The sequence below is a fragment of the Pungitius pungitius genome, unplaced genomic scaffold (genome assembly GCF_949316345.1).
Source record: "Pungitius pungitius unplaced genomic scaffold, fPunPun2.1 scaffold_44, whole genome shotgun sequence".
In the NCBI taxonomy this organism is placed as follows: domain Eukaryota; kingdom Metazoa; phylum Chordata; class Actinopteri; order Perciformes; family Gasterosteidae; genus Pungitius; species Pungitius pungitius.
In genome coordinates this window covers 127919-154233 of record NW_026909844.1, presented here as the reverse complement: position 1 = coordinate 154233, position 26315 = coordinate 127919, and the positions used below count along the sequence as shown (strand labels likewise).

The window sequence follows — 26315 nt, the reverse complement described above, 5'->3', positions numbered from 1 at the left end:
TTGAAGCAGAAATTATTTTGCACTGGCTGGGAATCGGATCCAGATCTCTCGCATGGCAAGCGAGAATTCTACCATTGAACCACCAATGCTTAGACGACAATATATAGGGCAAGAGATTTCAAAATGGCCACCTATGGCCACGATGAACAACTGAAAAGCTCCAAAAAGGACAATTCTATTGAAGCAAAAGTTATTGTGCAAAGTCTGGGAATCGGACCCAGATCTCTCGCATGGGAAAAGAGAATTCTACCCTTGAACTACCAATGCTCATATGACAAAATTTAGTGCAAGAGATTTCAAAATGGCGGCCTATGGCCATGATAAACAACTGAAAAGCTCCAAAAAGGACAATTCTATTGAAGCAAAAGTTAATTTGCACTGGCTGGGAATCGGACCCAGAATTCTTGCTTGGGTAAAGAGAATTCTACCCTTGAACCACCAATGCTCATATGACAAAATTTAGTGCAAGAGATTTCAAAATAGCTGCCTATGGACATTATGAAAAACTGAAAAGCTCCAAAAAGGACAATTCTTTTGAAGCATAAGTTAAATTGCACTGGCCGGGAATCTGACCCAGATCTCTCGCATGGCAAGCGAGAATTTTACCATTGAACCACCAATGCTTAAACAACAAATTTTAGGGGAAAATTTTTTCAAAATGGCGGCCTATGGACATGATGAACAACTGAAAAGCTCCAAAAAGGACAAATCTATTGAAGCAGAAGTTGATTTGCACTGGCTGGGAATCGGACTCAGATCTCTCGCATGGCAAGCGAGAATTCTACCATTGAACCACCAATGCTCATACGACAAAATTTAGTGCAAGAAATTTCAAAATAGCTGCCTAAAGGCCACGATGAACAAATAAATAGCTCTTTTTAGAATTCTTGCAAATAAATAGCTCTTTTTAGAGCTATTTTTTTTAGAGCTATATATTTGGGATTGAAGCAAAAGTTAAAATGCACTGGCTGGGAATCGGACCCAGATCTCTCGCATGGCAAGCGAGAATTCTACCATTGAACCACCAATGCTCATACGACAAAATTTAGTGCAAGAAATTTCAAAATAGCTGCCTAAAGGCCACGATGAACAAATAAATAGCTCTTTTTAGAATTCTTGCAAATAAATAGCTCTTTTTAGAGCTATTTATTTTAGAGCTATATATTTGGGATTGAAGCAAAAGTTAATTTGCACTGGCTGGGAATCGGACCCAGAACTCTCGCATGGGAAAAGAGAATTCTACCCTTGAACCACCAATGCTCATATGACAAAATTTAGTGCAAGAGATTTCAAAATAGCTGCCTATGGACATTATGAAAAACTGAAAAGCTCCAAAAAGGACAATTCTATTGAAGCATAAGTTAAATTGCACTGGCTGGGAATCGGACCCAGATCTCTGGTCTTCTGCGTGACAGGCAGAGATACTGTCGACTATACTAACGAGGAATCACTCTGAATTCCTTATGCCAGATTTCTGGCCGTTGTGAAGAGAAGGTACGCACTTGAACACTTTCCCTTCCGGCGAAAATTCAGTCCTGGCTGGGTTTGATCAGTCCTCAACTTCCTAGCGGAAAACCACAGCCTCTTACATGTAGGAATTGATTCTCATCCCGACCGCTTTAGAACTGACGTCAAACTGTAGCATAGTGATGAAGGTCAAGTCATGATGAAGCCATCAGATCAAGATCTTCCGCAAAGAGCAGGCATATGTTCAAAAGAAACCTAGCTGTGGTTTCCGTAGTGTAGTGGTTATCACGTTCGCCTAACACGCGAAAGGTCCCCAGTTCGAAACTGGGCGGAAACATTGACCTTTTTCCCGCCATGTCTGCAGCAGAAAATCATTCACATTGTCAATTAAAAAAAGACTACGCTTCCAGTCTGAGCATAAGCTTACTGTTTGACGAAGACTCTCCCCGTCAGGGAATCGAACCCTGGTCTTCTGCGTGACAGGCAGAGATACTGTCGACTATACTAACGAGGAATCACTCTGAAATACTTATGCCAGATTTCTGGCCGTTGTGAAGAGAAGGTACGCACTTGGACACTTTCCCTTCCAGCGAAAATTCAGTCCTGGCTGGGTTTTATCAGTCCTCAACTTCCTAGCGGAAAACCACAGCCTCGTACACGTAGGAATTGATTCTCATCCCCACCGCTTTAGAACTGACGTCAAACTGTAGCATAGTGATGAAGGTCAAGTCATGATGAAGCCATCAGATCAAGATCTTCCGCAAAGAGCAGGCATATGTTCAAAAGAAATCTAGCTGTGGTTTCCGTAGTGTAGTGGTTATCACGTTCGCCTTACACGCGAAAGGTCCCCATTTCAAAACTGGGCGGAAACATTGACCTTTTTCCCGCCCTGTCTGCAAAAGAAAATTATTCACTTGGTCAATTAAAAAAGACTACGCTTCCAGTCTGACTATACGCTTACTGTTTGACGAAGACTCTCCCCGTCAGGGAATCGAACCCTGGTCTTCTGCGTGACAGGCAGAGATACTGTCCACTATATTCTCATCAGATCAGCCATCAGATCAAGATCTTCCGCAAAGAGCAGGCATATGTTCAAAAGAAACCTAGCTGTGGTTTCCGTAGTGTAGTGGTTATCACGTTCGCCTAACACGCGAAAGGTCCCCAGTTCGAAACTGGGCGGAAACATTGACCTTTTTCCCGCCATGTCTGCAGCAGAAAATCATTCACATTGTCAATTAAAAAAAGACTACGCTTCCAGTCTGAGCATAAGCTTACTGTTTGACGAAGACTCTCCCCGTCAGGGAATCCAACCCTGGTCTTCTGCGTGACAGGCAGAGATACTGTCCACTATATTCTCATCAGATCAGCCATCAGATCAAGATCTTCCGCAAAGAGCAGGCATATGCTCAAAAGAAACCTAGCTGTGGTTTCCGTAGTGTAGTGGTTATCACGTTCGCCTTACACGCGAAAGGTCCCCAGTTCAAAACTGGGCGGAAACATTGACCTTTTTCCCGCCCTGTCTGCAAAAGAAAATTATTCACTTGGTCAATTAAAAAAGACTACGCTTCCAGTCGGACTATACGCTTACTGTTTGACGAAGACTCTCCCCGTCAGGGAATCCAACCCTGGTCTTCTGCGTGACAGGCAGAGATACTGTCCACTATACTAACGAGGAATAACTCTGAAATCCTTATGCCAGATTTCTGGCCGTTGTGAAGAGAAGGTACGCACTTGAACACTTTCCCTTCCGGCGAAAATTCAGTCCTGGCTGGGTTTTATCAGTCCTCAACTTCCTAGCGGAAAACCACAGCCTCGTACACGTAGGAATTGATTCTCATCCCCACCGCTTTAGAACTGACGTCAAACTGTAGCATAGTGATGAAGGTCAAGTCATGATGAAGCCATCAGATCAAGATCTTCCGCAAAGAGCAGGCATATGTTCAAAAGAAATCTAGCTGTGGTTTCCGTAGTGTAGTGGTTATCACGTTCGCCTTACACGCGAAAGGTCCCCATTTCAAAACTGGGCGGAAACATTGACCTTTTTCCCGCCCTGTCTGCAAAAGAAAATTATTCACTTGGTCAATTAAAAAAGACTACGCTTCCAGTCTGACTATACGCTTACTGTTTGACGAAGACTCTCCCCGTCAGGGAATCGAACCCTGGTCTTCTGCGTGACAGGCAGAGATACTGTCCACTATATTAACGAGGAATCACTCTGAATTCCTTATGCCAGATTTCTGGCCGTTGTGAAGAGAAGGTACGCACTTGAACACTTTCCCTTCCGGCGAAAATTCAGTCCTGGCTGGGTTTGATCAGTCCTCAACTTCCTAGCGGAAAACCACAGCCTCGTACATGTAGGAATTGATTCTCATCCCGACCGCTTTAGAACTGACGTCAAACTGTAGCATAGTGATGAAGGTCAAGTCATGATGAAGCCATCAGATCAAGATCTTCCGCAAAGAGCAGGCATATGTTCAAAAGAAACCTAGCTGTGGTTTCCGTAGTGTAGTGGTTATCACGTTCGCCTAACACGCGAAAGGTCCCCAGTTCGAAACTGGGCGGAAACATTGACCTTTTTCCCGCCATGTCTGCAGCAGAAAATCATTCACATTGTCAATTAAAAAAAGACTACGCTTCCAGTCTGAGCATAAGCTTACTGTTTGACGAAGACTCTCCCCGTCAGGGAATCGAACCCTGGTCTTCTGCGTGACAGGCAGAGATACTGTCGACTATACTAACGAGGAATCACTCTGAAATACTTATGCCAGATTTCTGGCCGTTGTGAAGAGAAGGTACGCACTTGAACACTTTCCCTTCCGGCGAAAATTCAGTCCTGGCTGGGTTTGATCAGTCCTCAACTTCCTAGCGGAAAACCACAGCCTCGTACATGTAGGAATTGATTCTCATCCCGACCGCTTTAGAACTGACGTCAAACTGTAGCATAGTGATGAAGGTCAAGTCATGATGAAGCCATCAGATCAAGATCTTCCGCAAAGAGCAGGCATATGTTCAAAAGAAACCTAGCTGTGGTTTCCGTAGTGTAGTGGTTATCACGTTCGCCTTACACGCGAAAGGTCCCCAGTTCAAAACTGGGCGGAAACATTGACCTTTTTCCCGCCCTGTCTGCAAAAGAAAATTATTCACTTGGTCAATTAAAAAAGACTACGCTTCCAGTCGGACTATACGCTTACTGTTTGACGAAGACTCTCCCTGTCAGGCAATCGAACCCTGGTCTTCTGCGTGACAGGCAGAGATACTGTCCACTATATTCTCATCAGATCAGCCATCAGATCAAGATCTTCCGCAAAGAGCAGGCATATTTTCAAAAGAAACCTAGCTGTGGTTTCCCTAGTGTAGTGGTTATCACGTTCGCCTAACACGCAAAAGGTCCCCAGTTCGAAACTGGGCGGAAACATTGACATTTTTCCTGCGCTGTCTGCAAAAGAAAATGATTCACTTGGTCAATTAAAAAAGAGTACGCTTCCAGTCTGAGCATACGCTTACTGTTTGACGAAGACTCTCCCCGTCAGGGAATCGAACCCTGGTCTTCTGCGTGACAGGCAGAGATACTGTCCACTATACTAACGAGGAATCACTCTGAAATCCTTATGCCAGATTTCTGGCCGTTGTGAAGAGAAGGTACGCACTTGAACACTTTCCCTTCCGGCGAAAATTCAGTCCTGGCTGGATTTGATCAGTCCTCAACTTCCTAGCGGAAAACCACAGCCCCGTACATGTAGGGATTGATTCTCATCCCGACCGGTTTAGAACTGACGTCAAACTGTAGCATAGTGATGAAGGTCAAGTCATGATGAAGCCATCAGATCAAGATCTTCCGCAAAGAGCAGGCATATGTTCAAAAGAAACCTAGCTGTGGTTTCCGTAGTGTAGTGGTTATCACGTTCGCCTAACACGCGAAAGGTCCCCAGTTCGAAACTGGGCGGAAACATTGACCTTTTTCCCGCCCTGTCTGCAAAAGAAAATTATTCACTTGGTCATTTAAAAAAGACTACGCTTCCAGTCTGAGCATAAGCTTACTGTTTGACGAAGACTCTCCCCGTCAGGCAATCGAACCCTGGTCTTCTGCGTGACAGGCAGAGATACTGTCCACTATATTCTCATCAGATCAGCCATCAGATCAAGATCTTCCGCAAAGAGCAGGCATATGTTCAAAAGAAACCGAGCTGTGGTTTCCGTAGTGTAGTGGTTATCACGTTCGCCTAACACGCAAAAGGTCCCCAGTTCGAAACTGGGCGGAAACATTGACCTTTTTCCCGCGCTGTCTGCAAAAGAAAATGATTCACTTGGTCAATTAAAAAAGACTACGCTTCCAGTCTGAGCATACGCTTACTGTTTGACGAAGACTCTCCCCGTCAGGGAATCGAACCCTGGTCTTCTGCGTGACAGGCAGAGATACTGTCCACTATATTCTCATCAGATCAGCCATCAGATCAAGATCTTCCGCAAAGAGCAGGCATATGTTCAAAAGAAACCTAGCTGTGGTTTCCGTAGTGTAGTGGTTATCACGTTCGCCTAACACGCGAAAGGTCCCCAGTTCGAAACTGGGCGGAAACATTGACCTTTTTCCCGCCATGTCTGCAGCAGAAAATCATTCACATTGTCAATTAAAAAAAGACTACGCTTCCAGTCTGAGCATAAGCTTACTGTTTGACGAAGACTCTCCCCGTCAGGGAATCGAACCCTGGTCTTCTGCGTGACAGGCAGAGATACTGTCGACTATACTAACGAGGAATCACTCTGAAATACTTATGCCAGATTTCTGGCCGTTGTGAAGAGAAGGTACGCACTTGGACACTTTCCCTTCCAGCGAAAATTCAGTCCTGGCTGGATTTGATCAGTCCTCAACTTCCTAGCGGAAAACCACAGCCTCGTACATGTAGGGATTGATTCTTATCCCGACCGCTTTAGAACTGACGTCAAACTGTAGCATATTGATGAAGGTCAAGTCATGATGAAGCCATCAGATCAAGATCTTCCGCAAAGAGCAGGCATATGTTCAAAAGAAACCTAGCTGTGGTTTCCGTAGTGTAGTGGTTATCACGTTCGCCTAACACGCGAAAGGTCCCCAGTTCAAAACTGGGCGGAAACATTGACCTTTTTCCCGCCCTGTCTGCAAAAGAAAATTATTCACTTGGTCAATTAAAAAAGACTACGCTTCCAGTCGGACTATACGCTTACTGTTTGACGAAGACTCTCCCCGTCAGGGAATCGAACCCTGGTCTTCTGCGTGACAGGCAGAGATACTGTCCACTATATTAACGAGGAATCACTCTGAATTCCTTATGCCAGATTTCTGGCCGTTGTGAAGAGAAGGTACGCACTTGAACACTTTCCCTTCCGGCGAAAATTCAGTCCTGGCTGGGTTTGATCAGTCCTCAACTTCCTAGCGGAAAACCACAGCCTCGTACATGTAGGAATTGATTCTCATCCCCACCGCTTTAGAACTGACGTCAAACTGTAGCATAGTGATGAAGGTCAAGTCATGATGAAGCCATCAGATCAAGATCTTCCGCAAAGAGCAGGCATATGTTCAAAAGAAATCTAGCTGTGGTTTCCGTAGTGTAGTGGTTATCACGTTCGCCTTACACGCGAAAGGTCCCCATTTCAAAACTGGGCGGAAACATTGACCTTTTTCCCGCCCTGTCTGCAAAAGAAAATTATTCACTTGGTCAATTAAAAAAGACTACGCTTCCAGTCTGACTATACGCTTACTGTTTGACGAAGACTCTCCCCGTCAGGGAATCGAACCCTGGTCTTCTGCGTGACAGGCAGAGATACTGTCCACTATATTAACGAGGAATCACTCTGAATTCCTTATGCCAGATTTCTGGCCGTTGTGAAGAGAAGGTACGCACTTGAACACTTTCCCTTCCGGCGAAAATTCAGTCCTGGCTGGGTTTGATCAGTCCTCAACTTCCTAGCGGAAAACCACAGCCTCTTACATGTAGGAATTGATTCTCATCCCGACCGCTTTAGAACTGACGTCAAACTGTAGCATAGTGATGAAGGTCAAGTCATGATGAAGCCATCAGATCAAGATCTTCCGCAAAGAGCAGGCATATGTTCAAAAGAAACCTAGCTGTGGTTTCCGTAGTGTAGTGGTTATCACGTTCGCCTAACACGCGAAAGGTCCCCAGTTCGAAACTGGGCGGAAACATTGACCTTTTTCCCGCCATGTCTGCAGCAGAAAATCATTCACATTGTCAATTAAAAAAAGACTACGCTTCCAGTCTGAGCATAAGCTTACTGTTTGACGAAGACTCTCCCCGTCAGGGAATCGAACCCTGGTCTTCTGCGTGACAGGCAGAGATACTGTCGACTATACTAACGAGGAATCACTCTGAAATACTTATGCCAGATTTCTGGCCGTTGTGAAGAGAAGGTACGCACTTGGACACTTTCCCTTCCAGCGAAAATTCAGTCCTGGCTGGGTTTTATCAGTCCTCAACTTCCTAGCGGAAAACCACAGCCTCGTACACGTAGGAATTGATTCTCATCCCCACCGCTTTAGAACTGACGTCAAACTGTAGCATAGTGATGAAGGTCAAGTCATGATGAAGCCATCAGATCAAGATCTTCCGCAAAGAGCAGGCATATGTTCAAAAGAAATCTAGCTGTGGTTTCCGTAGTGTAGTGGTTATCACGTTCGCCTTACACGCGAAAGGTCCCCATTTCAAAACTGGGTGGAAACATTGACCTTTTTCCCGCCCTGTCTGCAAAAGAAAATTATTCACTTGGTCAATTAAAAAAGACTACGCTTCCAGTCTGACTATACGCTTACTGTTTGACGAAGACTCTCCCCGTCAGGGAATCGAACCCTGCTCTTCTGCGTGACAGGCAGAGATACTGTCCACTATATTCTCATCAGATCAGCCATCAGATCAAGATCTTCCGCAAAGAGCAGGCATATGTTCAAAAGAAACCTAGCTGTGGTTTCCGTAGTGTAGTGGTTATCACGTTCGCCTAACACGCGAAAGGTCCCCAGTTCGAAACTGGGCGGAAACATTGACCTTTTTCCCGCCATGTCTGCAGCAGAAAATCATTCACATTGTCAATTAAAAAAAGACTACGCTTCCAGTCTGAGCATAAGCTTACTGTTTGACGAAGACTCTCCCCGTCAGGGAATCCAACCCTGGTCTTCTGCGTGACAGGCAGAGATACTGTCCACTATATTCTCATCAGATCAGCCATCAGATCAAGATCTTCCGCAAAGAGCAGGCATATGTTCAAAAGAAACATAGCTGTGGTTTCCGTAGTGTAGTGGTTATCACGTTCGCCTAACACGCGAAAGGTCCCCAGTTCGAAACTGGGCGGAAACATTGACCTTTTTCCCGCCATGTCTGCAGCAGAAAATCATTCACATTGTCAATTAAAAAAAGACTACGCTTCCAGTCTGAGCATAAGCTTACTGTTTGACGAAGACTCTCCCCGTCAGGGAATCCAACCCTGGTCTTCTGCGTGACAGGCAGAGATACTGTCCACTATATTCTCATCAGATCAGCCATCAGATCAAGATCTTCCGCAAAGAGCAGGCATATGCTCAAAAGAAACCTAGCTGTGGTTTCCGTAGTGTAGTGGTTATCACGTTCGCCTTACACGCGAAAGGTCCCCAGTTCAAAACTGGGCGGAAACATTGACCTTTTTCCCGCCCTGTCTGCAAAAGAAAATTATTCACTTGGTCAATTAAAAAAGACTACGCTTCCAGTCGGACTATACGCTTACTGTTTGACGAAGACTCTCCCCGTCAGGGAATCGAACCCTGGTCTTCTGCGTGACAGGCAGAGATACTGTCCACTATACTAACGAGGAATAACTCTGAAATCCTTATGCCAGATTTCTGGCCGTTGTGAAGAGAAGGTACGCACTTGAACACTTTCCCTTCCGGCGAAAATTCAGTCCTGGCTGGGTTTTATCAGTCCTCAACTTCCTAGCGGAAAACCACAGCCTCGTACACGTAGGAATTGATTCTCATCCCCACCGCTTTAGAACTGACGTCAAACTGTAGCATAGTGATGAAGGTCAAGTCATGATGAAGCCATCAGATCAAGATCTTCCGCAAAGAGCAGGCATATGTTCAAAAGAAATCTAGCTGTGGTTTCCGTAGTGTAGTGGTTATCACGTTCGCCTTACACGCGAAAGGTCCCCATTTCAAAACTGGGCGGAAACATTGACCTTTTTCCCGCCCTGTCTGCAAAAGAAAATGATTCACTTGGTCAATTAAAAAAGACTACGCTTCCAGTCTGACTATACGCTTACTGTTTGACGAAGACTCTCCCCGTCAGGGAATCGAACCCTGGTCTTCTGCGTGACAGGCAGAGATACTGTCCACTATATTAACGAGGAATCACTCTGAATTCCTTATGCCAGATTTCTGGCCGTTGTGAAGAGAAGGTACGCACTTGAACACTTTCCCTTCCGGCGAAAATTCAGTCCTGGCTGGGTTTGATCAGTCCTCAACTTCCTAGCGGAAAACCACAGCCTCGTACATGTAGGAATTGATTCTCATCCCGACCGCTTTAGAACTGACGTCAAACTGTAGCATAGTGATGAAGGTCAAGTCATGATGAAGCCATCAGATCAAGATCTTCCGCAAAGAGCAGGCATATGTTCAAAAGAAACCTAGCTGTGGTTTCCGTAGTGTAGTGGTTATCACGTTCGCCTAACACGCGAAAGGTCCCCAGTTCGAAACTGGGCGGAAACATTGACCTTTTTCCCGCCATGTCTGCAGCAGAAAATCATTCACATTGTCAATTAAAAAAAGACTACGCTTCCAGTCTGAGCATAAGCTTACTGTTTGACGAAGACTCTCCCCGTCAGGGAATCGAACCCTGGTCTTCTGCGTGACAGGCAGAGATACTGTCGACTATACTAACGAGGAATCACTCTGAAATACTTATGCCAGATTTCTGGCCGTTGTGAAGAGAAGGTACGCACTTGGACACTTTCCCTTCCAGCGAAAATTCAGTCCTGGCTGGATTTGATCAGTCCTCAACTTCCTAGCGGAAAACCACAGCCTCGTACATGTAGGGATTGATTCTTATCCCGACCGCTTTAGAACTGACGTCAAACTGTAGCATATTGATGAAGGTCAAGTCATGATGAAGCCATCAGATCAAGATCTTCCGCAAAGAGCAGGCATATGTTCAAAAGAAACCTAGCTGTGGTTTCCGTAGTGTAGTGGTTATCACGTTCGCCTAACACGCGAAAGGTCCCCAGTTCAAAACTGGGCGGAAACATTGACCTTTTTCCCGCCCTGTCTGCAAAAGAAAATTATTCACTTGGTCAATTAAAAAAGACTACGCTTCCAGTCGGACTATACGCTTACTGTTTGACGAAGACTCTCCCCGTCAGGGAATCGAACCCTGGTCTTCTGCGTGACAGGCAGAGATACTGTCCACTATATTAACGAGGAATCACTCTGAATTCCTTATGCCAGATTTCTGGCCGTTGTGAAGAGAAGGTACGCACTTGAACACTTTCCCTTCCGGCGAAAATTCAGTCCTGGCTGGGTTTGATCAGTCCTCAACTTCCTAGCGGAAAACCACAGCCTCGTACATGTAGGAATTGATTCTCATCCCCACCGCTTTAGAACTGACGTCAAACTGTAGCATAGTGATGAAGGTCAAGTCATGATGAAGCCATCAGATCAAGATCTTCCGCAAAGAGCAGGCATATGTTCAAAAGAAATCTAGCTGTGGTTTCCGTAGTGTAGTGGTTATCACGTTCGCCTTACACGCGAAAGGTCCCCATTTCAAAACTGGGCGGAAACATTGACCTTTTTCCCGCCCTGTCTGCAAAAGAAAATTATTCACTTGGTCAATTAAAAAAGACTACGCTTCCAGTCTGACTATACGCTTACTGTTTGACGAAGACTCTCCCCGTCAGGGAATCGAACCCTGGTCTTCTGCGTGACAGGCAGAGATACTGTCCACTATATTAACGAGGAATCACTCTGAATTCCTTATGCCAGATTTCTGGCCGTTGTGAAGAGAAGGTACGCACTTGAACACTTTCCCTTCCGGCGAAAATTCAGTCCTGGCTGGGTTTGATCAGTCCTCAACTTCCTAGCGGAAAACCACAGCCTCTTACATGTAGGAATTGATTCTCATCCCGACCGCTTTAGAACTGACGTCAAACTGTAGCATAGTGATGAAGGTCAAGTCATGATGAAGCCATCAGATCAAGATCTTCCGCAAAGAGCAGGCATATGTTCAAAAGAAACCTAGCTGTGGTTTCCGTAGTGTAGTGGTTATCACGTTCGCCTAACACGCGAAAGGTCCCCAGTTCGAAACTGGGCGGAAACATTGACCTTTTTCCCGCCATGTCTGCAGCAGAAAATCATTCACATTGTCAATTAAAAAAAGACTACGCTTCCAGTCTGAGCATAAGCTTACTGTTTGACGAAGACTCTCCCCGTCAGGGAATCGAACCCTGGTCTTCTGCGTGACAGGCAGAGATACTGTCGACTATACTAACGAGGAATCACTCTGAAATACTTATGCCAGATTTCTGGCCGTTGTGAAGAGAAGGTACGCACTTGGACACTTTCCCTTCCAGCGAAAATTCAGTCCTGGCTGGGTTTTATCAGTCCTCAACTTCCTAGCGGAAAACCACAGCCTCGTACACGTAGGAATTGATTCTCATCCCCACCGCTTTAGAACTGACGTCAAACTGTAGCATAGTGATGAAGGTCAAGTCATGATGAAGCCATCAGATCAAGATCTTCCGCAAAGAGCAGGCATATGTTCAAAAGAAATCTAGCTGTGGTTTCCGTAGTGTAGTGGTTATCACGTTCGCCTTACACGCGAAAGGTCCCCATTTCAAAACTGGGTGGAAACATTGACCTTTTTCCCGCCCTGTCTGCAAAAGAAAATTATTCACTTGGTCAATTAAAAAAGACTACGCTTCCAGTCTGACTATACGCTTACTGTTTGACGAAGACTCTCCCCGTCAGGGAATCGAACCCTGGTCTTCTGCGTGACAGGCAGAGATACTGTCCACTATATTCTCATCAGATCAGCCATCAGATCAAGATCTTCCGCAAAGAGCAGGCATATGTTCAAAAGAAACATAGCTGTGGTTTCCGTAGTGTAGTGGTTATCACGTTCGCCTAACACGCGAAAGGTCCCCAGTTCGAAACTGGGCGGAAACATTGACCTTTTTCCCGCCATGTCTGCAGCAGAAAATCATTCACATTGTCAATTAAAAAAAGACTACGCTTCCAGTCTGAGCATAAGCTTACTGTTTGACGAAGACTCTCCCCGTCAGGGAATCCAACCCTGGTCTTCTGCGTGACAGGCAGAGATACTGTCCACTATATTCTCATCAGATCAGCCATCAGATCAAGATCTTCCGCAAAGAGCAGGCATATGTTCAAAAGAAACATAGCTGTGGTTTCCGTAGTGTAGTGGTTATCACGTTCGCCTAACACGCGAAAGGTCCCCAGTTCGAAACTGGGCGGAAACATTGACCTTTTTCCCGCCATGTCTGCAGCAGAAAATCATTCACATTGTCAATTAAAAAAAGACTACGCTTCCAGTCTGAGCATAAGCTTACTGTTTGACGAAGACTCTCCCCGTCAGGGAATCCAACCCTGGTCTTCTGCGTGACAGGCAGAGATACTGTCCACTATATTCTCATCAGATCAGCCATCAGATCAAGATCTTCCGCAAAGAGCAGGCATATGCTCAAAAGAAACCTAGCTGTGGTTTCCGTAGTGTAGTGGTTATCACGTTCGCCTTACACGCGAAAGGTCCCCATTTCAAAACTGGGCGGAAACATTGACCTTTTTCCCGCCCTGTCTGCAAAAGAAAATTATTCACTTGGTCAATTAAAAAAGACTACGCTTCCAGTCTGACTATACGCTTACTGTTTGACGAAGACTCTCCCCGTCAGGGAATCGAACCCTGGTCTTCTGCGTGACAGGCAGAGATACTGTCCACTATATTAACGAGGAATCACTCTGAATTCCTTATGCCAGATTTCTGGCCGTTGTGAAGAGAAGGTACGCACTTGAACACTTTCCCTTCCGGCGAAAATTCAGTCCTGGCTGGGTTTGATCAGTCCTCAACTTCCTAGCGGAAAACCACAGCCTCGTACATGTAGGAATTGATTCTCATCCCGACCGCTTTAGAACTGACGTCAAACTGTAGCATAGTGATGAAGGTCAAGTCATGATGAAGCCATCAGATCAAGATCTTCCGCAAAGAGCAGGCATATGTTCAAAAGAAACCTAGCTGTGGTTTCCGTAGTGTAGTGGTTATCACGTTCGCCTAACACGCGAAAGGTCCCCAGTTCGAAACTGGGCGGAAACATTGACCTTTTTCCCGCCATGTCTGCAGCAGAAAATCATTCACATTGTCAATTAAAAAAAGACTACGCTTCCAGTCTGAGCATAAGCTTACTGTTTGACGAAGACTCTCCCCGTCAGGGAATCGAACCCTGGTCTTCTGCGTGACAGGCAGAGATACTGTCGACTATACTAACGAGGAATCACTCTGAAATACTTATGCCAGATTTCTGGCCGTTGTGAAGAGAAGGTACGCACTTGGACACTTTCCCTTCCAGCGAAAATTCAGTCCTGGCTGGATTTGATCAGTCCTCAACTTCCTAGCGGAAAACCACAGCCTCGTACATGTAGGGATTGATTCTTATCCCGACCGCTTTAGAACTGACGTCAAACTGTAGCATATTGATGAAGGTCAAGTCATGATGAAGCCATCAGATCAAGATCTTCCGCAAAGAGCAGGCATATGTTCAAAAGAAACCTAGCTGTGGTTTCCGTAGTGTAGTGGTTATCACGTTCGCCTAACACGCGAAAGGTCCCCAGTTCAAAACTGGGCGGAAACATTGACCTTTTTCCCGCCCTGTCTGCAAAAGAAAATTATTCACTTGGTCAATTAAAAAAGACTACGCTTCCAGTCGGACTATACGCTTACTGTTTGACGAAGACTCTCCCCGTCAGGGAATCGAACCCTGGTCTTCTGCGTGACAGGCAGAGATACTGTCCACTATATTAACGAGGAATCACTCTGAATTCCTTATGCCAGATTTCTGGCCGTTGTGAAGAGAAGGTACGCACTTGAACACTTTCCCTTCCGGCGAAAATTCAGTCCTGGCTGGGTTTGATCAGTCCTCAACTTCCTAGCGGAAAACCACAGCCTCGTACATGTAGGAATTGATTCTCATCCCCACCGCTTTAGAACTGACGTCAAACTGTAGCATAGTGATGAAGGTCAAGTCATGATGAAGCCATCAGATCAAGATCTTCCGCAAAGAGCAGGCATATGTTCAAAAGAAATCTAGCTGTGGTTTCCGTAGTGTAGTGGTTATCACGTTCGCCTTACACGCGAAAGGTCCCCATTTCAAAACTGGGCGGAAACATTGACCTTTTTCCCGCCCTGTCTGCAAAAGAAAATTATTCACTTGGTCAATTAAAAAAGACTACGCTTCCAGTCTGACTATACGCTTACTGTTTGACGAAGACTCTCCCCGTCAGGGAATCGAACCCTGGTCTTCTGCGTGACAGGCAGAGATACTGTCCACTATATTAACGAGGAATCACTCTGAATTCCTTATGCCAGATTTCTGGCCGTTGTGAAGAGAAGGTACGCACTTGAACACTTTCCCTTCCGGCGAAAATTCAGTCCTGGCTGGGTTTGATCAGTCCTCAACTTCCTAGCGGAAAACCACAGCCTCTTACATGTAGGAATTGATTCTCATCCCGACCGCTTTAGAACTGACGTCAAACTGTAGCATAGTGATGAAGGTCAAGTCATGATGAAGCCATCAGATCAAGATCTTCCGCAAAGAGCAGGCATATGTTCAAAAGAAACCTAGCTGTGGTTTCCGTAGTGTAGTGGTTATCACGTTCGCCTAACACGCGAAAGGTCCCCAGTTCGAAACTGGGCGGAAACATTGACCTTTTTCCCGCCATGTCTGCAGCAGAAAATCATTCACATTGTCAATTAAAAAAAGACTACGCTTCCAGTCTGAGCATAAGCTTACTGTTTGACGAAGACTCTCCCCGTCAGGGAATCGAACCCTGGTCTTCTGCGTGACAGGCAGAGATACTGTCGACTATACTAACGAGGAATCACTCTGAAATACTTATGCCAGATTTCTGGCCGTTGTGAAGAGAAGGTACGCACTTGGACACTTTCCCTTCCAGCGAAAATTCAGTCCTGGCTGGGTTTTATCAGTCCTCAACTTCCTAGCGGAAAACCACAGCCTCGTACACGTAGGAATTGATTCTCATCCCCACCGCTTTAGAACTGACGTCAAACTGTAGCATAGTGATGAAGGTCAAGTCATGATGAAGCCATCAGATCAAGATCTTCCGCAAAGAGCAGGCATATGTTCAAAAGAAATCTAGCTGTGGTTTCCGTAGTGTAGTGGTTATCACGTTCGCCTTACACGCGAAAGGTCCCCATTTCAAAACTGGGTGGAAACATTGACCTTTTTCCCGCCCTGTCTGCAAAAGAAAATTATTCACTTGGTCAATTAAAAAAGACTACGCTTCCAGTCTGACTATACGCTTACTGTTTGACGAAGACTCTCCCCGTCAGGGAATCGAACCCTGGTCTTCTGCGTGACAGGCAGAGATACTGTCCACTATATTCTCATCAGATCAGCCATCAGATCAAGATCTTCCGCAAAGAGCAGGCATATGTTCAAAAGAAACATAGCTGTGGTTTCCGTAGTGTAGTGGTTATCACGTTCGCCTAACACGCGAAAGGTCCCCAGTTCGAAACTGGGCGGAAACATTGACCTTTTTCCCGCCATGTCTGCAGCAGAAAATCATTCACATTGTCAATTAAAAAAAGACTACGCTTCCAGTCTGAGCATAAGCTTACTGTTTGACGAAGACTCTCCCCGTCAGGGAATCCAACCCTGGTCTTCTGCGTGACAGGCAGAGATACTGTCCACTATATTCTCATCAGATCAGCCATCAGATCAAGATCTTCCGCAAAGAGCAGGCATATGTTCAAAAGAAACATAGCTGTGGTTTCCGTAGTGTAGTGGTTATCACGTTCGCCTAACACGCGAAAGGTCCCCAGTTCGAAACTGGGCGGAAACATTGACCTTTTTCCCGCCATGTCTGCAGCAGAAAATCATTCACATTGTCAATTAAAAAAAGACTACGCTTCCAGTCTGAGCATAAGCTTACTGTTTGACGAAGACTCTCCCCGTCAGGGAATCCAACCCTGGTCTTCTGCGTGACAGGCAGAGATACTGTCCACTATATTCTCATCAGATCAGCCATCAGATCAAGATCTTCCGCAAAGAGCAGGCATATGCTCAAAAGAAACCTAGCTGTGGTTTCCGTAGTGTAGTGGTTATCACGTTCGCCTTACACGCGAAAGGTCCCCATTTCAAAACTGGGCGGAAACATTGACCTTTTTCCCGCCCTGTCTGCAAAAGAAAATTATTCACTTGGTCAATTAAAAAAGACTACGCTTCCAGTCTGACTATACGCTTACTGTTTGACGAAGACTCTCCCCGTCAGGGAATCGAACCCTGGTCTTCTGCGTGACAGGCAGAGATACTGTCCACTATATTAACGAGGAATCACTCTGAATTCCTTATGCCAGATTTCTGGCCGTTGTGAAGAGAAGGTACGCACTTGAACACTTTCCCTTCCGGCGAAAATTCAGTCCTGGCTGGGTTTGATCAGTCCTCAACTTCCTAGCGGAAAACCACAGCCTCGTACATGTAGGAATTGATTCTCATCCCGACCGCTTTAGAACTGACGTCAAACTGTAGCATAGTGATGAAGGTCAAGTCATGATGAAGCCATCAGATCAAGATCTTCCGCAAAGAGCAGGCATATGTTCAAAAGAAACCTAGCTGTGGTTTCCGTAGTGTAGTGGTTATCACGTTCGCCTAACACGCGAAAGGTCCCCAGTTCGAAACTGGGCGGAAACATTGACCTTTTTCCCGCCATGTCTGCAGCAGAAAATCATTCACATTGTCAATTAAAAAAAGACTACGCTTCCAGTCTGAGCATAAGCTTACTGTTTGACGAAGACTCTCCCCGTCAGGGAATCCAACCCTGGTCTTCTGCGTGACAGGCAGAGATACTGTCGACTATACTAACGAGGAATCACTCTGAAATACTTATGCCAGATTTCTGGCCGTTGTGAAGAGAAGGTACGCACTTGGACACTTTCCCTTCCAGCGAAAATTCAGTCCTGGCTGGATTTGATCAGTCCTCAACTTCCTAGCGGAAAACCACAGCCTCGTACATGTAGGGATTGATTCTTATCCCGACCGCTTTAGAACTGACGTCAAACTGTAGCATATTGATGAAGGTCAAGTCATGATGAAGCCATCAGATCAAGATCTTCCGCAAAGAGCAGGCATATGTTCAAAAGAAACCTAGCTGTGGTTTCCGTAGTGTAGTGGTTATCACGTTCGCCTAACACGCGAAAGGTCCCCAGTTCAAAACTGGGCGGAAACATTGACCTTTTTCCCGCCCTGTCTGCAAAAGAAAATTATTCACTTGGTCAATTAAAAAAGACTACGCTTCCAGTCGGACTATACGCTTACTGTTTGACGAAGACTCTCCCCGTCAGGGAATCGAACCCTGGTCTTCTGCGTGACAGGCAGAGATACTGTCCACTATATTAACGAGGAATCACTCTGAATTCCTTATGCCAGATTTCTGGCCGTTGTGAAGAGAAGGTACGCACTTGAACACTTTCCCTTCCGGCGAAAATTCAGTCCTGGCTGGGTTTGATCAGTCCTCAACTTCCTAGCGGAAAACCACAGCCTCGTACATGTAGGAATTGATTCTCATCCCGACCGCTTTAGAACTGACGTCAAACTGTAGCATAGTGATGAAGGTCAAGTCATGATGAAGCCATCAGATCAAGATCTTCCGCAAAGAGCAGGCATATGCTCAAAAGAAACCTAGCTGTGGTTTCCGTAGTGTAGTGGTTATCACGTTCGCCTTACACGCGAAAGGTCCCCAGTTCAAAACTGGGCGGAAACATTGACCTTTTTCCCGCCCTGTCTGCAAAAGAAAATTATTCACTTGGTCAATTAAAAAAGACTACGCTTCCAGTCGGACTATACGCTTACTGTTTGACGAAGACTCTCCCCGTCAGGGAATCGAACCCTGGTCTTCTGCGTGACAGGCAGAGATACTGTCCACTATACTAACGAGGAATCACTCTGAAATACTTATGCCAGATTTCTGGCCGTTGTGAAGAGAAGGTACGCACTTGAACACTTTCCCTTCCGGCGAAAATTCAGTCCTGGCTGGGTTTTATCAGTCCTCAACTTCCTAGCGGAAAACCACAGCCTCGTACACGTAGGAATTGATTCTCATCCCCACCGCTTTAGAACTGACGTCAAACTGTAGCATAGTGATGAAGGTCAAGTCATGATGAAGCCATCAGATCAAGATCTTCCGCAAAGAGCAGGCATATGTTCAAAAGAAATCTAGCTGTGGTTTCCGTAGTGTAGTGGTTATCACGTTCGCCTTACACGCGAAAGGTCCCCATTTCAAAACTGGGCGGAAACATTGACCTTTTTCCCGCCCTGTCTGCAAAAGAAAATTATTCACTTGGTCAATTAAAAAAGACTACGCTTCCAGTCTGACTATACGCTTACTGTTTGACGAAGACTCTCCCCGTCAGGGAATCGAACCCTGGTCTTCTGCTTGACAGGCAGAGATACTGTCCACTATATTAACGAGGAATCACTCTGAATTCCTTATGCCAGATTTCTGGCCGTTGTGAAGAGAAGGTACGCACTTGAACACTTTCCCTTCCGGCGAAAATTCAGTCCTGGCTGGGTTTGATCAGTCCTCAACTTCCTAGCGGAAAACCACAGCCTCGTACATGTAGGAATTGATTCTCATCCCGACCGCTTTAGAACTGACGTCAAACTGTAGCATAGTGATGAAGGTCAAGTCATGATGAAGCCATCAGATCAAGATCTTCCGCAAAGAGCAGGCATATGTTCAAAAGAAACCTAGCTGTGGTTTCCGTAGTGTAGTGGTTATCACGTTCGCCTAACACGCGAAAGGTCCCCAGTTCGAAACTGGGCGGAAACATTGACCTTTTTCCCGCCATGTCTGCAGCAGAAAATCATTCACATTGTCAATTAAAAAAAGACTACGCTTCCAGTCTGAGCATAAGCTTACTGTTTGACAAAGACTCTCCCCGTCAGGGAATCGAACCCTGGTCTTCTGCGTGACAGGCAGAGATACTGTCGACTATACTAACGAGGAATCACTCTGAAATACTTATGCCAGATTTCTGGCCGTTGTGAAGAGAAGGTACGCACTTGGACACTTTCCCTTCCAGCGAAAATTCAGTCCTGGCTGGATTTGATCAGTCCTCAACTTCCTAGCGGAAAACCACAGCCTCGTACATGTAGGGATTGATTCTTATCCCGACCGCTTTAGAACTGACGTCAAACTGTAGCATATTGATGAAGGTCAAGTCATGATGAAGCCATCAGATCAAGATCTTCCGCAAAGAGCAGGCATATGTTCAAAAGAAACCTAGCTGTGGTTTCCGTAGTGTAGTGGTTATCACGTTCGCCTAACACGCGAAAGGTCCCCAGTTCAAAACTGGGCGGAAACATTGACCTTTTTCCCGCCCTGTCTGCAAAAGAAAATTATTCACTTGGTCAATTAAAAAAGACTACGCTTCCAGTCGGACTATACGCTTACTGTTTGACGAAGACTCTCCCCGTCAGGGAATCGAACCCTGGTCTTCTGCGTGACAGGCAGAGATACTGTCCACTATATTAACGAGGAATCACTCTGAATTCCTTATGCCAGATTTCTGGCCGTTGTGAAGAGAAGGTACGCACTTGAACACTTTCCCTTCCGGCGAAAATTCAGTCCTGGCTGGGTTTGATCAGTCCTCAACTTCCTAGCGGAAAACCACAGCCTCTTACATGTAGGAATTGATTCTCATCCCGACCGCTTTAGAACTGACGTCAAACTGTAGCATAGTGATGAAGGTCAAGTCATGATGAAGCCATCAGATCAAGATCTTCCGCAAAGAGCAGGCATATGTTCAAAAGAAACCTAGCTGTGGTTTCCGTAGTGTAGTGGTTATCACGTTCGCCTAACACGCGAAAGGTCCCCAGTTCGAAACTGGGCGGAAACATTGACCTTTTTCCCGCCATGTCTGCAGCAGAAAATCATTCACATTGTCAATTAAAAAAAGACTACGCTTCCAGTCTGAGCATAAGCTTACTGTTTGACGAAGACTCTCCCCGTCAGGGAATCGAACCCTGGTCTTCTGCGTGACAGGCAGAGATACTGTCGACTATACTAACGAGGAATCACTCTGAAATACTTATGCCAGATTTCTGGCCGTTGTGAAGAGAAGGTACGCACTTGGACACTTTCCCTTCCAGCGAAAATTCAGTCCTGGCTGGGTTTTATCAGTCCTCAACTTCCTAGCGGAAAACCACAGCCTCGTACACGTAGGAATTGATTCTCATCCCCACCGCTTTAGAACTGACGTCAAACTGTAGCATAGTGATGAAGGTCAAGTCATGATGAAGCCATCAGATCAAGATCTTCCGCAAAGAGCAGGCATATGTTCAAAAGAAATCTAGCTGTGGTTTCCGTAGTGTAGTGGTTATCACGTTCGCCTTACACGCGAAAGGTCCCCATTTCAAAACTGGGCGGAAACATTGACCTTTTTCCCGCCCTGTCTGCAAAAGAAAATTATTCACTTGGTCAATTAAAAAAGACTACGCTTCCAGTCTGACTATACGCTTACTGTTTGACGAAGACTCTCCCCGTCAGGGAATCGAACCCTGGTCTTCTGCGTGACAGGCAGAGATACTGTCCACTATATTAACGAGGAATCACTCTGAATTCCTTATGCCAGATTTCTGGCCGTTGTGAAGAGAAGGTACGCACTTGAACACTTTCCCTTCCGGCGAAAATTCAGTCCTGGCTGGGTTTGATCAGTCCTCAACTTCCTAGCGGAAAACCACAGCCTCTTACATGTAGGAATTGATTCTCATCCCGACCGCTTTAGAACTGACGTCAAACTGTAGCATAGTGATGAAGGTCAAGTCATGATGAAGCCATCAGATCAAGATCTTCCGCAAAGAGCAGGCATATGTTCAAAAGAAACCTAGCTGTGGTTTCCGTAGTGTAGTGGTTATCACGTTCGCCTAACACGCGAAAGGTCCCCAGTTCGAAACTGGGCGGAAACATTGACCTTTTTCCCGCCATGTCTGCAGCAGAAAATCATTCACATTGTCAATTAAAAAAAGACTACGCTTCCAGTCTGAGCATAAGCTTACTGTTTGACGAAGACTCTCCCCGTCAGGGAATCGAACCCTGGTCTTCTGCGTGACAGGCAGAGATACTGTCGACTATACTAACGAGGAATCACTCTGAAATACTTATGCCAGATTTCTGGCCGTTGTGAAGAGAAGGTACGCACTTGGACACTTTCCCTTCCAGCGAAAATTCAGTCCTGGCTGGGTTTTATCAGTCCTCAACTTCCTAGCGGAAAACCACAGCCTCGTACACGTAGGAATTGATTCTCATCCCCACCGCTTTAGAACTGACGTCAAACTGTAGCATAGTGATGAAGGTCAAGTCATGATGAAGCCATCAGATCAAGATCTTCCGCAAAGAGCAGGCATATGTTCAAAAGAAATCTAGCTGTGGTTTCCGTAGTGTAGTGGTTATCACGTTCGCCTTACACGCGAAAGGTCCCCATTTCAAAACTGGGCGGAAACATTGACCTTTTTCCCGCCCTGTCTGCAAAAGAAAATTATTCACTTGGTCAATTAAAAAAGACTACGCTTCCAGTCTGACTATACGCTTACTGTTTGACGAAGACTCTCCCCGTCAGGGAATCGAACCCTGGTCTTCTGCGTGACAGGCAGAGATACTGTCCACTATATTCTCATCAGATCAGCCATCAGATCAAGATCTTCCGCAAAGAGCAGGCATATGTTCAAAAGAAACCTAGCTGTGGTTTCCGTAGTGTAGTGGTTATCACGTTCGCCTAACACGCGAAAGGTCCCCAGTTCGAAACTGGGCGGAAACATTGACCTTTTTCCCGCCATGTCTGCAGCAGAAAATCATTCACATTGTCAATTAAAAAAAGACTACGCTTCCAGTCTGAGCATAAGCTTACTGTTTGACGAAGACTCTCCCCGTCAGGGAATCCAACCCTGGTCTTCTGCGTGACAGGCAGAGATACTGTCCACTATATTCTCATCAGATCAGCCATCAGATCAAGATCTTCCGCAAAGAGCAGGCATATGTTCAAAAGAAACCTAGCTGTGGTTTCCGTAGTGTAGTGGTTATCACGTTCGCCTAACACGCGAAAGGTCCCCAGTTCGAAACTGGGCGGAAACATTGACCTTTTTCCCGCCATGTCTGCAGCAGAAAATCATTCACATTGTCAATTAAAAAAAGACTACGCTTCCAGTCTGAGCATAAGCTTACTGTTTGACGAAGACTCTCCCCGTCAGGGAATCGAACCCTGGTCTTCTGCGTGACAGGCAGAGATACTGTCGACTATACTAACGAGGAATCACTCTGAAATACTTATGCCAGATTTCTGGCCGTTGTGAAGAGAAGGTACGCACTTGGACACTTTCCCTTCCAGCGAAAATTCAGTCCTGGCTGGATTTGATCAGTCCTCAACTTCCTAGCGGAAAACCACAGCCTCGTACATGTAGGGATTGATTCTTATCCCGACCGCTTTAGAACTGACGTCAAACTGTAGCATATTGATGAAGGTCAAGTCATGATGAAGCCATCAGATCAAGATCTTCCGCAAAGAGCAGGCATATGTTCAAAAGAAACCTAGCTGTGGTTTCCGTAGTGTAGTGGTTATCACGTTCGCCTAACACGCGAAAGGTCCCCAGTTCAAAACTGGGCGGAAACATTGACCTTTTTCCCGCCCTGTCTGCAAAAGAAAATTATTCACTTGGTCAATTAAAAAAGACTACGCTTCCAGTCGGACTATACGCTTACTGTTTGACGAAGACTCTCCCCGTCAGGGAATCGAACCCTGGTCTTCTGCGTGACAGGCAGAGATACTGTCCACTATATTAACGAGGAATCACTCTGAATTCCTTATGCCAGATTTCTGGCCGTTGTGAAGAGAAGGTACGCACTTGAACACTTTCCCTTCCGGCGAAAATTCAGTCCTGGCTGGGTTTGATCAGTCCTCAACTTCCTAGCGGAAAACCACAGCCTCGTACATGTAGGAATTGATTCTCATCCCGACCGCTTTAGAACTGACGTCAAACTGTAGCATAGTGATGAAGGTCAAGTCATGATGAAGCCATCAGATCAAGATCTTCCGCAAAGAGCAGGCATATGCTCAAAAGAAACCTAGCTGTGGTTTCCGTAGTGTAGTGGTTATCACGTTCGCCTTACACGCGAAAGGTCCCCAGTTCAAAACTGGGCGGAAACATTGACCTTTTTCCCGCCCTGTCTGCAAAAGAAAATTATTCACTTGGTCAATTAAAAAAGACTACGCTTCCAGTCGGACTATACGCTTACTGTTTGACGAAGACTCTCCCCGTCAGGGAATCGAACCCTGGTCTTCTGCGTGACAGGCAGAGATACTGTCCACTATACTAACGAGGAATAACTCTGAAATCCTTGTGCCAGATTTCTGGCCGTTGTGAAGAGAAGGTACGCACTTGAACACTTTCCCTTCCGGCGAAAATTCAGTCCTGGCTGGGTTTTATCAGTCCTCAACTTCCTAGCGGAAAACCACAGCCTCGTACACGTAGGAATTGATTCTCATCCCCACCGCTTTAGAACTGACGTCAAACTGTAGCATAGTGATGAAGGTCAAGTCATGATGAAGCCATCAGATCAAGATCTTCCGCAAAGAGCAGGCATATGTTCAAAAGAAATCTAGCTGTGGTTTCCGTAGTGTAGTGGTTATCACGTTCGCCTTACACGCGAAAGGTCCCCATTTCAAAACTGGGCGGAAACATTGACCTTTTTCCCGCCCTGTCTGCAAAAGAAAATTATTCACTTGGTCAATTAAAAAAGACTACGCTTCCAGTCTGACTATACGCTTACTGTTTGACGAAGACTCTCCCCGTCAGGGAATCGAACCCTGGTCTTCTGCGTGACAGGCAGAGATACTGTCCACTATATTAACGAGGAATCACTCTGAATTCCTTATGCCAGATTTCTGGCCGTTGTGAAGAGAAGGTACGCACTTGAACACTTTCCCTTCCGGCGAAAATTCAGTCCTGGCTGGGTTTGATCAGTCCTCAACTTCCTAGCGGAAAACCACAGCCTCGTACATGTAGGAATTGATTCTCATCCCGACCGCTTTAGAACTGACGTCAAACTGTAGCATAGTGATGAAGGTCAAGTCATGATGAAGCCATCAGATCAAGATCTTCCGCAAAGAGCAGGCATATGTTCAAAAGAAACCTAGCTGTGGTTTCCGTAGTGTAGTGGTTATCACGTTCGCCTTACACGCGAAAGGTCCCCAGTTCAAAACTGGGCGGAAACATTGACCTTTTTCCCGCCCTGTCTGCAAAAGAAAATTATTCACTTGGTCAATTAAAAAAGACTACGCTTCCAGTCGGACTATACGCTTACTGTTTGACGAAGACTCTCCCTGTCAGGCAATCGAACCCTGGTCTTCTGCGTGACAGGCAGAGATACTGTCCACTATATTCTCATCAGATCAGCCATCAGATCAAGATCTTCCGCAAAGAGCAGGCATATGTTCAAAAGAAACCTAGCAGTGGTTTCCCTAGTGTAGTGGTTATCACGTTCGCCTAACACGCAAAAGGTCCCCAGTTCGAAACTGGGCGGAAACATTGACCTTTTTCCCGCGCTGTCTGCAAAAGAAAATGATTCACTTGGTCAATTAAAAAAGACTACGCTTCCAGTCTGAGCATACGCTTACTGTTTGACGAAGACTCTCCCCGTCAGGGAATCGAACCCTGGTCTTCTGCGTGACAGGCAGAGATACTGTCCACTATATTCTCATCAGATCAGCCATCAGATCAAGATCTTCCGCAAAGAGCAGGCATATGTTCAAAAGAAACCTAGCTGTGGTTTCCGTAGTGTAGTGGTTATCATGTTCGCCTAACACGCGAAAGGTCCCCAGTTCGAAACTGGGCGGAAACATTGACCTTTTTCCCGCCATGTCTGCAGCAGAAAATCATTCACATTGTCAATTAAAAAAAGACTACGCTTCCAGTCTGAGCATAAGCTTACTGTTTGACGAAGACTCTCCCCGTCAGGGAATCGAACCCTGGTCTTCTGCGTGACAGGCAGAGATACTGTCGACTATACTAACGAGGAATCACTCTGAAATACTTATGCCAGATTTCTGGCCGTTGTGAAGAGAAGGTACGCACTTGGACACTCTCCCTTCCAGCGAAAATTCAGTCCTGGCTGGATTTGATCAGTCCTCAACTTCCTAGCGGAAAACCACAGCCTCGTACATGTAGGGATTGATTCTTATCCCGACCGCTTTAGAACTGACGTCAAACTGTAGCATATTGATGAAGGTCAAGTCATGATGAAGCCATCAGATCAAGATCTTCCGCAAAGAGCAGGCATATGTTCAAAAGAAACCTAGCTGTGGTTTCCGTAGTGTAGTTGTTATCACGTTCGCCTAACACGCGAAAGGTCCCCATTTCAAAACTGGGCGGAAACATTGACCTTTTTCTTGCCCTGTCTGCAAAAGAAAATTATTCACTTGGTCAATTAAAAAAGACCACGCTTCCAGTCTGACTATACGCTTACTGTTTGACGAAGACTCTCCCCGTCAGGGAATCGAACCCTGGTCTTCTGCGTGACAGGCAGAGATACTGTCCACTAT

At 45.8% G+C, this 26315-nt stretch overlaps 26 non-coding genes across 26 annotated transcripts; 21 read left to right on the top strand and 5 right to left on the bottom strand.

Annotated features, from left to right (window-relative positions):
- The first annotated feature begins 2266 nt into the window (after positions 1-2266).
- Positions 2267-2339, top strand: trnav-uac (transfer RNA valine (anticodon UAC)). Its single transcript has one exon. It is a non-coding gene; the product is annotated as a tRNA-Val (tRNA).
- A 554-nt stretch (positions 2340-2893) lies between these two features.
- Positions 2894-2966, top strand: trnav-uac (transfer RNA valine (anticodon UAC)). The gene has a single exon. It is a non-coding gene; the product is annotated as a tRNA-Val (tRNA).
- Positions 2967-3427: 461 nt separating this feature from the next.
- trnav-uac (transfer RNA valine (anticodon UAC)) lies at positions 3428-3500 on the top strand. The gene has a single exon. It is a non-coding gene; the product is annotated as a tRNA-Val (tRNA).
- A 996-nt stretch (positions 3501-4496) lies between these two features.
- Positions 4497-4569, top strand: trnav-uac (transfer RNA valine (anticodon UAC)). The gene has a single exon. It is a non-coding gene; the product is annotated as a tRNA-Val (tRNA).
- Positions 4570-4986: 417 nt separating this feature from the next.
- Positions 4987-5058, bottom strand: trnad-guc (transfer RNA aspartic acid (anticodon GUC)). The gene has a single exon. It is a non-coding gene; the product is annotated as a tRNA-Asp (tRNA).
- A 1980-nt stretch (positions 5059-7038) lies between these two features.
- Positions 7039-7111, top strand: trnav-uac (transfer RNA valine (anticodon UAC)). The gene has a single exon. It is a non-coding gene; the product is annotated as a tRNA-Val (tRNA).
- Positions 7112-8107: 996 nt separating this feature from the next.
- Positions 8108-8180, top strand: trnav-uac (transfer RNA valine (anticodon UAC)). The gene has a single exon. It is a non-coding gene; the product is annotated as a tRNA-Val (tRNA).
- An 868-nt stretch (positions 8181-9048) lies between these two features.
- Positions 9049-9121, top strand: trnav-uac (transfer RNA valine (anticodon UAC)). The gene has a single exon. It is a non-coding gene; the product is annotated as a tRNA-Val (tRNA).
- Positions 9122-9225: 104 nt separating this feature from the next.
- trnad-guc (transfer RNA aspartic acid (anticodon GUC)) lies at positions 9226-9297 on the bottom strand. The gene has a single exon. It is a non-coding gene; the product is annotated as a tRNA-Asp (tRNA).
- Positions 9298-9582: 285 nt separating this feature from the next.
- On the top strand, positions 9583-9655 carry trnav-uac (transfer RNA valine (anticodon UAC)). Its single transcript has one exon. It is a non-coding gene; the product is annotated as a tRNA-Val (tRNA).
- Positions 9656-11185: 1530 nt separating this feature from the next.
- Positions 11186-11258, top strand: trnav-uac (transfer RNA valine (anticodon UAC)). The gene has a single exon. It is a non-coding gene; the product is annotated as a tRNA-Val (tRNA).
- A 996-nt stretch (positions 11259-12254) lies between these two features.
- On the top strand, positions 12255-12327 carry trnav-uac (transfer RNA valine (anticodon UAC)). The gene has a single exon. It is a non-coding gene; the product is annotated as a tRNA-Val (tRNA).
- Positions 12328-13195: 868 nt separating this feature from the next.
- On the top strand, positions 13196-13268 carry trnav-uac (transfer RNA valine (anticodon UAC)). The gene has a single exon. It is a non-coding gene; the product is annotated as a tRNA-Val (tRNA).
- Positions 13269-14798: 1530 nt separating this feature from the next.
- On the top strand, positions 14799-14871 carry trnav-uac (transfer RNA valine (anticodon UAC)). Its single transcript has one exon. It is a non-coding gene; the product is annotated as a tRNA-Val (tRNA).
- Positions 14872-15867: 996 nt separating this feature from the next.
- On the top strand, positions 15868-15940 carry trnav-uac (transfer RNA valine (anticodon UAC)). Its single transcript has one exon. It is a non-coding gene; the product is annotated as a tRNA-Val (tRNA).
- An 868-nt stretch (positions 15941-16808) lies between these two features.
- Positions 16809-16881, top strand: trnav-uac (transfer RNA valine (anticodon UAC)). The gene has a single exon. It is a non-coding gene; the product is annotated as a tRNA-Val (tRNA).
- Positions 16882-18411: 1530 nt separating this feature from the next.
- Positions 18412-18484, top strand: trnav-uac (transfer RNA valine (anticodon UAC)). The gene has a single exon. It is a non-coding gene; the product is annotated as a tRNA-Val (tRNA).
- Positions 18485-18588: 104 nt separating this feature from the next.
- On the bottom strand, positions 18589-18660 carry trnad-guc (transfer RNA aspartic acid (anticodon GUC)). Its single transcript has one exon. It is a non-coding gene; the product is annotated as a tRNA-Asp (tRNA).
- Positions 18661-18945: 285 nt separating this feature from the next.
- Positions 18946-19018, top strand: trnav-uac (transfer RNA valine (anticodon UAC)). The gene has a single exon. It is a non-coding gene; the product is annotated as a tRNA-Val (tRNA).
- A 104-nt stretch (positions 19019-19122) lies between these two features.
- trnad-guc (transfer RNA aspartic acid (anticodon GUC)) lies at positions 19123-19194 on the bottom strand. Its single transcript has one exon. It is a non-coding gene; the product is annotated as a tRNA-Asp (tRNA).
- Positions 19195-21083: 1889 nt separating this feature from the next.
- Positions 21084-21156, top strand: trnav-uac (transfer RNA valine (anticodon UAC)). Its single transcript has one exon. It is a non-coding gene; the product is annotated as a tRNA-Val (tRNA).
- Positions 21157-22152: 996 nt separating this feature from the next.
- On the top strand, positions 22153-22225 carry trnav-uac (transfer RNA valine (anticodon UAC)). Its single transcript has one exon. It is a non-coding gene; the product is annotated as a tRNA-Val (tRNA).
- A 1623-nt stretch (positions 22226-23848) lies between these two features.
- On the top strand, positions 23849-23921 carry trnav-uac (transfer RNA valine (anticodon UAC)). The gene has a single exon. It is a non-coding gene; the product is annotated as a tRNA-Val (tRNA).
- A 104-nt stretch (positions 23922-24025) lies between these two features.
- Positions 24026-24097, bottom strand: trnad-guc (transfer RNA aspartic acid (anticodon GUC)). The gene has a single exon. It is a non-coding gene; the product is annotated as a tRNA-Asp (tRNA).
- A 285-nt stretch (positions 24098-24382) lies between these two features.
- On the top strand, positions 24383-24455 carry trnav-uac (transfer RNA valine (anticodon UAC)). The gene has a single exon. It is a non-coding gene; the product is annotated as a tRNA-Val (tRNA).
- A 461-nt stretch (positions 24456-24916) lies between these two features.
- Positions 24917-24989, top strand: trnav-uac (transfer RNA valine (anticodon UAC)). Its single transcript has one exon. It is a non-coding gene; the product is annotated as a tRNA-Val (tRNA).
- The last annotated feature ends 1326 nt before the right edge of the window (positions 24990-26315 follow it).